General features: G+C 47.3%; 1 long non-coding RNA gene across 1 annotated transcript; it reads right to left on the bottom strand.

The window, feature by feature from the left end:
* Positions 1-482: 482 nt before the first annotated feature.
* Positions 483-2,386, bottom strand: LOC130855060 (uncharacterized). Its single transcript, XR_009054220.1, has 3 exons — positions 2,236-2,386; positions 969-1,056; positions 483-740 (listed from the first exon to the last, which is right to left on the bottom strand). It is a non-coding gene; the product is annotated as an uncharacterized LOC130855060 (long non-coding RNA).
* Positions 2,387-14,089: the final 11,703 nt, after the last annotated feature.

Raw genomic sequence — 14,089 nt, 5'->3', positions numbered from 1 at the left:
TGATGTGTCTCTTAACCCCCTTTAAAAACACAGGTTTCCGTTTCTTTTTTCTCTTGCAATTTATTTGTTAAGAAAAGCTTGGTTGCATTCCCAGAGGCCTCACAGGCTGCATTTTGCTGAGCGTCCCTGTGGTGGTGTTTAGTGTGCTCCCTTGCTCTCTGCATGACCTATAATATAGCTCAGTGGTTGGATGCAGAAGCTCTAGCAGATTCTGTCTGCTGTCTCCCATCGGGAAGCACAGGTCTGATTGTTTCTCTTTGTGAGGTAGCAGCCATTGAGCATGAATGCCGTAGTCCTTGCAAAACAGTTATGCTCTATTACTTTCTTCATTTGTGGCGAAAATTCTTCTAAAAAAATCAGAAAATTCCCACCTACTATTTGTTTACCCAATGGTAACACAAACAAAAGACATAGAATAGGATTCTTTTCCTTTATTTACTAGTGTTCAAAATAAGTTATTTTGAACTCAGTGAATTGGTCTATTAACATTCTCCAATGGTGACAATTAGTTTTTTTCACTTACATCATGAACTCATATTTGAGTTTATACAGACGATGTGTTCCAGTCCACTGCAGTCTTATCCTTATTGATGCTCAAAATATTCCCTCTTTGGCCAACGGGAGCATCTTTGAGTTGGCTCCGAGGTCCTATTGACCGGACCCCACTGGTCTTTGAGGGGTTCTTTGCCTTCTGGTATGACAACATCAGGCTCATCTTGTACATTTTCTGCTCCTAAGACCTGGAATTAATCATTTCTTCAAGAAGCCATGATTCTTTTTGGTGCAAAAAGGAATTTCAAGACCACAGTTGGTTATCTATAAATTTTAACCTGATGACCTCAGAACCTACCTGCCTGTTATCCACGTCAGTTTTACCCAGTTACACTCATTTTCTCTACGACAATTGTTTCAACCTTCTCCTTCCTCACACACCCCATCTCCTCTACCCTCTACTCTCAGCAGCTTACCTGGCCTCATACGTCCCTGAGAAAGTAGAGTCATGAGAAGAGAATGCCCTCATCTTCCATCACCCAAGCTCCCTCATTGTCTTCTTTCCTGCAGTGACAGGGAGGAAGATTTGAACATTAACATTCTTCTTCAGTTGTGTGTAAGCTCTGCAGTACGGAAAATAAAGAAAGTTCAGACAGCTGCAAAAGCAGTGTCTTGAGGGGGAAATAGAGTTTCAACGTCGATACAAGTCCCTGCTTCCCTCCACATGCTCAGATCCCGTCCACCTTCCCTTCCTAAGGACTTGGTTCCTTCTCTTAGCCCCACTGTCCCAGGTCACCCCTCTCCCCCCCTTCCCTGGATCACTCCCTGCAGGGTACAAATGTGCTCCAGTGTCTCCCACTCTGAAGAGGAGACCCTCCCTCCACCCCACGGCCCCCTCACCACATCCCTTCTCAGAGATGGTCATGAACTTGAAACAGGTCCGCAGGATTTGGGGGGGGGTTCCCAGCATGGTTGAGGGGTGCTGGAAGCAAGCTGGAGCTGTCCAGCTTGAACAGATAAGCCTCACCTGGGCCCACCTCTCCGCTGGACCATGTAACCATCCTTCACTGGACTCTGGCAGTAACTGGCCTTCTGCTTTCTCACCTCACCTCACAGCGTGCAGGGTGAGGTGTGTCACCCCCTCGTCAGTGTGGTCCTCCCTCTGCCCCTGCTGTCCTCCCACCCGCCCCCCTCCTCCCCTCACCCCCAAGTTCCAGGCACGCCACCCTCGAGTGGTCCCCTGACCACGCAAAGCCCCAACTCAGGAAGCCAGTGTGAACGGTCATCCACTGGCTGAGTCCGTCTCAGCTTGCTTTCTTCAGCCTACACGGGACGCCTCAGAGGGAGCCCACCACACTACTTCCTTCCCTACCATGTGTCCCTATTCTTTCCCTCAGTGGCGGGATTCACGTCTGAATCCTTCACACATCTGTGCTTTACTTGGTCACCTTCACGCGGACAGAATCAGGTAGGAATTAAATGCAAGGACTCAGCAGCCTGGCAGCCTGGGTTTGAACCCTAGAGCACGCTTTCCAGGCTGGGTGACCTTGAGCAATTTACTTAACCTGTTGGTGCCTCAGTTTCCTCATCTTTTATACGTGAGGATGAAGGACACTGTGAGCGTTAAGACGCACGTAGAGGGTGTGGAACAGTGCCTGCCCCACGGCGGCCCTGCCCTGCGGTTACTCATCACCGCACGTGCCCCACCGCCCCGCAGGCTTCAGGCCACGTCTGTACAGCTACCGTGGGACGCCAGAGCCCGGCGTCCTGGGGTCCTTGTTGCGTGAAGGAATGAAGGATGCATGGACACCAGCATAGAGCTGGCCGGGAAACTGAGCCTCCTATGTAGATGCTGGGCCCGTGGCAGCTCAGATGACGCAGGCCTTTGTCTTTCATTCCCAGAGGCTAGAGCTGAAACACACGAGAGAGAGAGCAGCCACAGTCGCGGGAGGAGTGGGAGGCTGGTCTGCGTTTCCTGTGGCAGGCAGCCCACCGCCCAGGAGAGCAGGGCTGCCCAGCTGTGCGGGCCTTTCTAGCTCTCTGGTGTCGCGGTCACAGAAACAGCTGTGTGTCTCGGCCACCGTCCACCCCTCGGGGTTGGGAAGTCTCTCGGTGCAGGCGAGGCCTGGAGTCACCTGGCTCTGCTGGCCTTGGCCGTGGGCCGGGTGTTGGGCATCGTTAATAGGAGGGGTTGCTTTGAAGTTCATTAAGGTATTTTCTTTTGTAAACAAGGAGCGTGAGGCACTGATCTGTGTACGTACACACACACACACACACCCACACACACACCCCATGCACACAACCACACCCCCCCCCCCCACACACACACGACTGGACCTCAGGTCGGGATAACTGGGTCCAGGCTCTCATCAGCTTTCCTCACACCCCAAGACTGTGACCTCTCGCAGGACTGCCCCTGAGCCCCCCAGACACCAACTGAGCCCCCATCAGAGTGGGCCTGGGAGCCCGGCTGCCCCGCAGACACGGTGAGCTCGGCAACTCCAGAGGCCCCGGTGATGCAGGATCTCGCGTGTGTTTGTGCGGCGCCTGCCCTTCCTCCTGGTCTCCCACTGAAAGCCAGCGACTCCTGAGGTTAGGTGGGTCATACGGAGATGGGTTTGCGGGGGCGCCTGTGGGCCAGGGGAGCTTTATTCGCTTCTGTGGCCAAGACCAAGCTCCACACAAAGGTGTGCCGGCTGCCCGTCGGGCCTTGGGCCCCACCCAGCATTACAACTGGAAAAACAGCCCAAGGCACACCTGTCACAGGTCGGGGTGGGGCCTTTCCCGTGCCAAGAACAGGTAGGGCCAGCCTGTCCGTTGTTCAGTTCAATTCCACACTCAGGGAGAACCTACCAGGGGCGGGACGATTGTTCAGACTAGAGTCTGACTGTTCGGTCAACTGAAGAAGCTCTGACAATGCAAGTCTGTCCCCCGCACCCCCACGCCCTGCACAAGAGCTGGACCAATAATAGATGGGCAGGGGAGGGGGCGGGGGAGGGCACGGCTGCTGAGCCCTCCTCCCCAGTGTTCCTGCACAAGAGGAAGAGCAGGCCTCCCCAGTAATCCTCCCATTTCAGGATGGGGAGGCCCACCTTCTTTCTGTCCTTAACTCTTCTCCAGAAATCCCCCTTTTCTGAGTGGGTTACATACAGGGGTCCCCAGCCCCCAGGCCATCGACTGCTACTGGTCTGTGGCCTGTTAGGAACCCGGCCGCACAGCAGGAGGTGAGCGGCGGGCAAGCTTCATCTGCCGTTCCCTACCGCTCCCCATCGCTCGCGTTACTCGAGTCACCGCCTGAACCATCTCCCCCGACCCGTTGGTGGAAAAACTGTCTTCCATGAAACTGGTCCCTGGTGCCAAAAAGGTTGGGGACTGCTGGGTTACAAGACACATCAAGAGAGAAAATATCCAGTGTTTAATAATAAGTCCTGTATGTTGTCACTCCAGAGGCTGGAGAAAAAAGTTACAGAGGGGTAAGTTCTGGTTCAATATCCAGAAGACCTTAGCAGTTAGACGTGTGTTATAGTTTAAAAAAGAAAAAAAGAAAGAAAAGAAAAGAAGCAAAGGCTGCCTGTGTAGAAGTAAGCTCCCCATCTCTGGAGGGATGTGCCACTGACCCCATCCTGTGGGTGTGTGAGAAAGGAGAAACTTTATGTTTCTATTTTTCTGTATGTTTGGAAACTTTCAAAATATAAAATTTAAATGGAACCCAAAGTAAAATATAATAAAATATAAATTTTAAATAAAATACAAATTTTACAAATAAAATATACATCTGAAATAAACTATGCTCTTTCAACTTTCCTGAATGCTCAAAAATTATTAAAATACAAATTTTTAAAAAGTTGCTCTTAAATTTTGCTTTATTGTATAATTAGTTTTAAAAATTAAAGTGAAACTGCAGATTACTATATGGTAATTCCCTTTTGAATAAAATTAACTTAAATCTCTCTGTAACAACGTATTATAGCCAGTGTGTCGAAGGTACTTAGGAATGCTTTGGCTGGAAGTAAGTGAAAACTTATCCATTAGAGTCTTAAATAAGCAAGAAATCTCAAGATACGTCATCTAGAGCTGGGCTGGCAGCTCAGCAATGTCATCAAAGATCAAGGTAAGGTCCTTCTTTCTCTTCCATCACTCTTAACATATTGACCTGTTGTCACATGATCACAAAATGGCTGCTTCAGCTCCAGGCATCACACCAATATTCACTGTAGAAAGAAGAGAGGAATCTAGGTCAGCTGTATCTGTCCCTTTTATAAGAAAAAGGCAAAAGCTTCCCCAGAAGCCCCTAACAACTTCCACTTAAGACTCATTGGTCAGAATTGTGTCACATGACCCCCATTAGCTACAACAGCAACTTTTCCAGTCTCTTCCGTTGAAATGGACAAGAGAGACAGGAGCTGACAATGAATGGGTTTTGTGTTGGATGACCAGCAATGTCTGCCATGTCTGGCACAGCCAGCATCTGATCACCTGATTATTTTAGCTTAATGCTGCCTAGAAACAGTTATAAATTATCTTAATTTTTCCTTATGTGTCTCTCCCCAAGGCAATCATGGTGAAATAGAAAGGACAGGAAGGATTTCTGACTTGCTCACTGAATACCGAAGCCTCAACAGGACTTGCTATTAGACACCAGGTCTCCAAACTTCTTACCCGCTGTTTTTTTCTATTGGCTTCACTGCCTCTGACTCTCTAATTTCATATTTTATCTATTTGAGAGGACTTGTTTCTCCACGGGGTTGCTGACAAATTCAGCAGGCTTAGGTGGTTTTCCTTGTCTGCTGATAGTACAGATCACTGGTATTTTCAGCGAAGCTCTGGAACCTGGACGCCAACTTGTCGCTCTCCCCGCGGACATGTTTCCACAGGGAGTGTGGAGGAAAAAGGTGGAGTCAGATAAAAAGCTGACAGCCACCAGAAAAATATCACACCATTTTTGCAGATCACGCTATGTGACTATTTCAACCACAAGTGAACGTAAATCCATGTAAGATGTAACAAAAGTGGTAACTAAAAATGGACCTGCCACGGTTTAGTGAGCACAATAAAAAGAATAAAGGAGCTGTCACCTCAGGATCCTCTTCTTTTACACGAGGTTAGCTTTGCATTTTTTAGTGCCAGAGGAAATACCTTGGTAGTTAAATTTCTCAATCACATTCCCCCCCACCCCGCCCCTAATATTACTGAGATGTAATTGACATATAACATTACATGAGTTTAAGGTTAGAAGAGGTATTCTGCTTGCTTCTCCATGAGGACACGACTTTTGTACCTCAAAAATGTCCCAGTGTTTGTGTTTTTAGGCATGTTTGTGATGTGTGAGTAGAAGGCTCCACGCCTGGCTTCTTCTAAGTCGCCTCCAGGGAGCAGAGGGTCTTCGGTCACAGCAGCTGTTTTCAGCTTGACTTGCCTGCGGCCTCCCAACGCCCAGCAGACCCCTGGGGGCCTGCACGTATTTATTTAGACAGTAATATTGACTAGACAGCCAGGCTTTTTTCAGTCTCTTTATATCCGGAAGTTTGCTCACAGTTAGTTAAATAAGCTAATCTGCCTCTCAGTGCCAGGACTCACCGGGAAGTAGTGAGGATATATTTATAACTTCCTCTCGCCTCTCTTTTCATTCTCTCTGCCACAGCTTTTCCCGCCCATTCCAAAACCCTTATACAAAAATCTAAAACTCCACACTGAGCCAAACAGGGCAGTCAGCTGTGAGAGAAAGGACTTTCTCGCCTTTCTCCTCAAGGCTCGGCGACTTCCCATTTCTCCCCTCCTTTGGCCAAAGGGTGACAGTAGGTCTCTGCTCTGCCATCACTTACCACAGTGGTTCTGAGTTTGAAGAGCCCCTGAGGACTTCGCATAAAGACGGCTGGGATTAAAACCAGACAGCTGAGCTGGCTGATCAGCCAGAACCTCTAGGGCTGAGTGGAAACTACCGCCCATCCACTTGTGAAATTACTCATCCCTCCCTCTTCAGGACATTCCTTCAGTTCCTGTGTCATAAGGAAAAGGAAAGAGAAGGAGGGGCATTTCCAAGAAAAAGAACAGGACCGGGCTGATGAAATGTGAGAGGAGAGCCTGCCTAGGTGAGGAAATTGACATTGTCTTTAAAGTGAGTCACCTAGACCTCTAAGAATCTGATGAAAGGTGCAAATCCTTTTTCCCAGAAAAAGTGTAAAATACGCACATAATTTGCCTACAATCGCATGTGATTCATTGACACACACACACCAGTAATATATGGACCAAAGATTAAGAATTCCTCTTTTGGAAGCAACTTAGAAGCTGCTATCAAAAGTACCTCTTAAAAGTTCTCATCACAAGAAAAAGAAAAAACAAATTGGTAACTATGTGAGGTGATGGATGTTAACTAAACCTACTGCGGTGATCATTTCACAGTATACACATATCAATCATTCTGCTGTACACCTTGAACTCACACAATGCTATATGTCAATTATATCTCAGTAAAACTAGGGGGAAAAGCACCTCTACAGGTGGTTGGGGAGTAAATCTTAACCACAAAGGCATCTCCTCTGGCACTGAAAAAAGCAAAGTTAACCTCATGTAATAGAAGACAGAGGACAGATGGGCCCTCACAGGAAAATTTCAGTTCACGGGGGCCAAGTCTCCTGTTGTAGACAAACACCTACTGTTTATGCTAATTCATTTTCCATCCTGTTTAGGTTTGTGGCAAAGGAAGTATAAACCCTTCTGAATTACAATGGATTGATTCATCTGGAAGTGGTTAAAAGATATCAACAAAAGAACTCAATCTCAAAAAAATGGTCTGTTTACTGTCGTAAAGTTTTGCTTCTTCCTGTTCCTCATTTTCTGGTGGAGTGATAGTTTTCCAAATGGTATATTTTCAAAAACTCCTGCTTCTGGGCTTCCCTGGTGGTGCAGTGGTTAAGAATCCGCCTGCCAATGCAGGGGACACAGGTTCCAGCCCTGGTCTGGGAAGATCCCACATGCCGAGAAGCAACTAAGCCCGTGTGCCACAACTACCAAACCTGCGAGCCACAACTATTGAGCCCTTGTGCCACAACTACTGAAACCCTCACGCTTAGAGCCCATGCTCTGCAACAAGAGAAGCCACTGCAATGAGAAGCCCAGGCACCGCAATGAAGAGTAGCCCTGGCTCTCCGCCACTAGAGAAAGCCCATATGCATCAACCAAGACCCAGTGCACCCAATAAATTAAACAACAACAAAAACAGTTGTTTAAAAACAAACAAACAAACAAACAAAAGAAACTCCTGCTTCATCAAACCAACATATTTGTAGACACGTGTCCAGGGTCAGAGTGAACACATACTCTGGCTCAGTGAAGAGGGATTATCCCAGGCAGGACAGGCTGGTGTAGTTCACGATGCTCGGAAAACAACTCCAGACCTCAGGGGCTCAATGTGGCAGGAGTCTCCTCCTCGGTCATGCAAATTCTGCTGCGGGTCCCTGCTGCTCTCCAGGCCATCTCTCCTCCATGCGCCTCAACTCTTCAGCTCCTTATGTCAACACTTACTCCCATTGTCACTGCGTAAGGCTGAGAGTTGAGCACTAGGAAGTGTACGCGATGCTCCCAACTATGTTTCTTTGGCCAAAGCAAGTCATACAGTGATGCCTAATTCCATGGAGATGGGGACGCATGAGCCCTCGGTGGGCACAGAGGAAGAGGAGAACCAAACGATGATGGAGTTATAAAGTCTGCTGCAGGGACCCCTAGAACATGGCTGGAAATTAAAGTACATTTTGAGGAACATGTGCCGAGATGTTCTCTGTGGAAGGGGAACTACCACCACCTCAGACTTAAAAAATAAATGATAGGCTTTCCACTTCCAGCCTTGATGGAGTACCAGAGGGCAGGTTACCTCTCCTTAAATAAAGAGAAAAACAGAATATATGAAGAATGGGTTCAGACTTTAGACAACAGGCAGCACAGGGCTTTGATCACTGAGAGAAGAGAAACAGGTGAGCCCCATGATGCAGATTCTGCCTGAATGCAGATTCCAGGCCCAGTACAGGGAGAGGGAAACCAAATAGAGCTCTGTGGTCTCTCTTTCTTTTTAAATTTTTATTGGCGTATAGTTGCTTGTGGTCTCATTGAGTTGAAGAGACAGATCAGAGTTCTGGGAGATGAAGGCGGCTAGGATTAGATGGGCAGAGTTCAGGAGATAAGGGAGGTACAGAGAGAGAGAGAGAGTTCTGGAGAGCTGCAGGACAAGGGTTTGGCTGAATATTGGCCCATGTGTCCCTGTGAGGACACCATGTGAGGACAGTGATGCAACCAGCAGAAATCAATGGGCCACACAATTCCCAGGACTCACACGGGGCTGGGAACACGTCATAGAGTCACCAGCCAGAGGGGGAAGACATCCTGCTACAGGCATCTGGCAGGGTCGTCAGAAAGGCATCCCCTCAGGAGGGGCTCACGCTGGTCCTCCATGACCAGTGTCCTGTCTGGACTGGAGGGAGCATCAAAAACCCAAGTCCAGTCGGAGCTCTGGTTCCTCCAGATGCAAGGCCGGGATGGTCAGCCTGCAGCCGGGCCACGTGTCATCTCTCCTGCCTACGGCCTTTCAGTTCCCTGCATCCAGCCTGCTTTTCCCGCCCGCGGCCTCTCTGCTTGCTGTTCCTTGGGCTGATCATGGTCCTCTGTGGCTAAGACACGACATCTCCTCGAGGTCCAGGTGAATCAATAATGGTAAGAGTCAATGTTATTAAGTGAAGGGATGAACTGAATGCAGCCTGAGATGTTTCCATATCTGCGTGGGCAGGAGCCAGGGAACAGGATGACCGGGACTGAAGAAACAGCCTACACACGACGACTCCAGGGGCAGGCCTGAGCCCAACCTTCCATTATTAACTGCCCTTTCGCCTCTTCACTGAAGAATTAGTTACATCTGACAGCTAAGAAACAAAATAGAATGCCACTGTTAGTATCTGCCTGTCAAACGTATATGGGTGCCTCTCGGAGAAGGGAATCAACGTAGAGAATAACATACCTTAGGCAGCAGGAGTGAGAAGCGGAGAGCTGCCCGCCCAGCCGGGAGGAGGTCTGGCCCTGCCCCCAGCATGGGGCTCAACGTCCTCAAAGCCCTGGGCCTCACTCAGGGCCTGTCACGTGCTTCCCGTTAGCTTTCCAGCCAAAGTGCGTCACGTGATATTGGATTTACTGTTCAAATAGTAAGCTCACAGCCTCTCCGTGATGTAGGACTTCGCTGAGAGACTGTGCTATTTATTTAGAAGGAAGCTGTGAGCCAAAGTGCTAGCAATAACTTTATTTTTGTTTATTTTATTTTTTTAAGGACTTTTATTGAGATATAATTGACATACAATAAACTATATATTTAAAGTGTACATTTCACATTTTTAAGAACTTTTATTGAGATACAGTTAACATACAATAAACTGCATGTATTTAAAGTGTACAATTTGATATTTTTTTTCTTATTAGTAATGTATATATGGCAATCCCAATCTCCCAGTTCATCCCACCGCAAGCCCCCCCCACCCCCCCGCTTTTCTCCCCTTGGTGTCTATATGCCTGTGCTCTACATCTGTGTCTCTATTTAGCAATAACTTTAAAAGCCTCAGAGACGAGCAGTCTCCTCTCCTGTAGCCCAAGTAACGTCCGCGCTGGGAAGTAAAAAGATCACAGAACGTCCGCATTATTTTAGAGGCTCATGATTTTGTGAAGGATCAGAGTTTATCAGGGAAAAGGGCACAAGTGAGTGCTGACTGACGCTCGAAACTTGGAAGGTGCTTGGAGCGGAGGGGTCACTCCTGCAGGTCCGTGTACCCCCCGGTGACAATGACCAACACGGAAGAATCAAGAATCGGCAGCCGCGCCTCCCTCACCAACCGCTGCGGAGTCGGTTCACGCTTGCTGACCACCTCGAGATCAAAAAGGTTTGTAGGAACGAAGAGGGTGTCCTGACACCCACTCCGGATCGCATCTGCTCATGAGCTCACCTCTGTCTCCTGCCGGGCGTGATGTGCCTGGAACAGCAGGTGGAAGCTGGGGCCAGGTCCTGCTTTTGAACTGGCAGCGTTGATGAGTGATGAAAGCTGAGTGTGGGACACACCCTGCCCTGCCCTTAAACTCCCTGGGTCCCACAGGGTCACTCGGGAGGCAGCGCAGGGGTGGCTGCCCCCACCCACGCCGCGGAGTCGCAGGGCTGCGCCCGGCCTCCTGCTCTTGCGTGAGCGACGTGGGGCGGACCCGGGATCAGGACGGGCTCTGGGGCACATCTGTCCTCATCCCGGCCACTCTGTGGCTGAGTGGACTGAAGTCCAGAGGAGCGCACGTGACTTGTTCAAAGGTGACAGGTGTGGGTGTCAGACGTGGGCCCAGCGCCCAGGGCTGCGACTCACAATTCAGACCTCTTTACGTTACCAAGGGCTTCTTCCCTGCGAGGAAGGTCTTCACGTTGTTGATGACTCCCGCCTTGGGGGGCAGGGGGGGTGGGGTACCTAGCAGAGGAGCTGAGGTCTGAGCGTGTAGGGGGAACCAGCCCAGTTCTAATGGCTGGTACTAATAATGCCCAGGAAACAGATGATTTGGGAAACTAGATGATTCCAACAGCTTTAAAAAAATGGTTTTTCAGTAATGTCAGATGCATTTTTATTCATTTTCCCGGTTTTATAGAAAAATAATTGATACACGTCACTGTAAAAGTTGAACGTGTACAGCATGATCTATACATATTATGAAATGATTATAATAGGTTCAGCTAACATCCATCATCTCATATGGACACAATAAAAAGAAAAAGGGAAAGAAGTTTTCTCCGTGTGCTAAGAACTTTCCAGACTTCCTCTCTTAATAATCTTCCTATACATTGTTGTACAGCAGTGTTAGCCAGAGTCGTCATGTTGTATATTACACATTTTTTTGAATTATAACACAAGCTCATTGTTAAAAAAAAACTCAGAAAAATATAATTTTGTGTAAAGATCACTCATCACCTTACCCCCAAAGAACCACTGGAGAAGCTCAGTCTTAGTTCACCCTGCTTCCTGGCCCAAGTGCTATGTTCTCGGCCTTAAAGCCTCTCCGGTTGCCCTCAATTCTAGCACTGCCTGGGCACGTCTAGATTTTATTGATAATAACTTTTTATCCTCATCCACATGCAATTGTTGAGTGCCTTCTGTGTGTCCCTGAAAACACCTTTCGATCCCCAGGCAAATCGCAGTTGTCTGTTTGCTTTAAAGCAGCATTTCTCAGTTTGGATACTGTTGACACTTTGGATAGTTTTTCGTGGGGGCTGTTCAGCAGCCTCTCTGGCTTCTACCTGCCAGATGACAGTAAGTCCTCAGTAAATATCCCCAGACATTGCCAGTGTCTTCCAAGGGCAAGGTTACTTCTGGCTGAGAACCGATGCTCTCAGGACAAGTGATGGGGTTATGTGTTGCCTTTGGGCTCAGGCATCTGACCGTGGGCGGCTGCTGTGTCCATGCTCACCCCCACAGGCCTGACACCATTTTATACCCAGGGAAGCACAGGACTCTGGCTTTCTGGTGAACCAACATCATTTTCAGTTACGTCGGTGGTTTTTCTCTGGAACTGATGACTCACCATCAACCCCACCCCCGGGCCTCCCCGACTCTGCTCCAGGCACCTCCTCTCTGCAGGGCAGCTCCGAGAGATGAGCCAGGTGAGAAGCCCTCACCATTAAAAAAACAAAACAAAACAAAACAAAACAGTGCTTCGAACTAAAAGGCAGTTGGTCTTGCATGGCCCAGGTTCCTGGTACACACATCTCTCTCTCTCTCCCTACAGAGTTCTGCAAATCTGACAAACTTACTGCTTAACTGAAACTTTTTTTTTTTTGGCTTAAGATATGGACATGTATTACCACCTAAAGACCTTTGAACTTACTCTTGACTCAGAAGCTTAACAATCTTCTCCACAGAGGTTTAATGGCCTTCAGACAACCTCGCCCACTGTTGGCCTTTGACTTGTCAACAGCATTCAAACAGCATGGGGACTACAGTTAACAATACTGTGTTATATATATGAAAGCTATGTAAGAGGGGAAACCTTAAAACGTCCTGCCTCACACACACAAGTATGCGAGGTGATGGACGCGCTCACTAACCTCACTAACCTTGGTGACCATTCGCAAATGTATTCACAGGTCAAATCATGGTGCTGTACACCTTAAACTCACACAAGGTGATGTGTCAATTATAGCTCAGTAAAACTGGGGATAAAAATCTTCTGCTTGCTAAAACTTCAGTTTGTTCCCAACTGCACCAATTTACAGTCCCACCAACAGCGTAGGAGGATTCCCTTTTCTCTAGCATTTACTATTTGTAGACTTTTTAACAATGGCCATTCTGGCTGGTGTGAGCTGGTGCCTCATTGTGGTTTTGGTTTGCATTTCTCTAATGATTAGCGATGATGAGCATCTCTTCACGTGCCTACTGGCCATCTGTATGTCTTCTTTGGAGAAATGTAAATTTAGGTCTCCTGCCCATTTTTTGATTGGGTTTCTTTTTTTTTTTTTAATATTTATTTATTTATTTGGCTGAGTCGGGTCTTAGTTGCAGCACGCAGGATCTTTAGTTGCAGCACGCCCAATCTTTAATTATGGCATATGGGATCTTTTCAGTTGTGGCATGCAGGATCTAGTTCCCTGACCAGAGATATAACCCTGCATTGGGAGCTCAGAGTCTTAGCCACTGGACCACCAGGAAAGTCCCTTATTCTTTGTTTTTAAGAATGCTTTATTACATTGGTACGGCCACTATGGAAAACAGTACGGAGGTTCCTCCAAAAACCTCTAAAAATAGAGCTAACATATGATCCAGCAATCCCATTCCTGGGCATATATCCAGACAAAACTATAATTCAAAGCTGCATGCACCCCAATGTTCATAGCAGCACTATTTACAATAGCCAAGACATGGAAACAACCTAGATGTCCACTGACAGATGAATGGGTAAAGATGTGGTACATATACACAATGGAATGCCACTCAGCCATAAAAAAGAATGAAATAATGCCATTTGCAGCAACATGGGTAGACCTAGAGATTATCATTATACTAAGTGAAGTAAGTCACAAAGAGAAAGACAAATACAATATGATATCACTTACATGTGGAATCTAAAATATGACACAAATGAATTTAACTACAAAACAGACTCACATAGAGAACAGACTTGTGGTTGCCAAGGGGGAGGCGAGGTGAGGAAGGGATGGATTGAGAGTTTGGGATTAGCAGATAAAACCTACTATATATAAAATAAACAACAAGGTCCTACTGTATATCACAGGAAACTATATTCAATATCCTGTGATAAACCATAATAGAAAAGAAAGTGAAAAATAATATATATAACTGAACCACTTTGCCATACAGCAGAAATTAACACAACATTGTAAATCAACTATACCTCAATAAAGCAAATTTTTAAAAGATGTTTTCTTACAGAAGTAACTGCTGGGTCTGGGATTTGATTCTGGTCTGTTGACAAGCTATTAAGTTAGTCTGTTGCTGTTTCATGGATGCCAGCAGGAGAATAAGGCCCCCGAGCCAGAAACAACAGGTAACTCAATTACCAGCAGCACAGCTGGCAGGGGAGC

This window comes from Hippopotamus amphibius, chromosome 6 (assembly GCF_030028045.1).
Source record: "Hippopotamus amphibius kiboko isolate mHipAmp2 chromosome 6, mHipAmp2.hap2, whole genome shotgun sequence".
In the NCBI taxonomy this organism is placed as follows: Eukaryota; Metazoa; Chordata; class Mammalia; order Artiodactyla; family Hippopotamidae; genus Hippopotamus; species Hippopotamus amphibius.
This window is presented reverse-complemented; position numbering and strand designations above follow the sequence as displayed.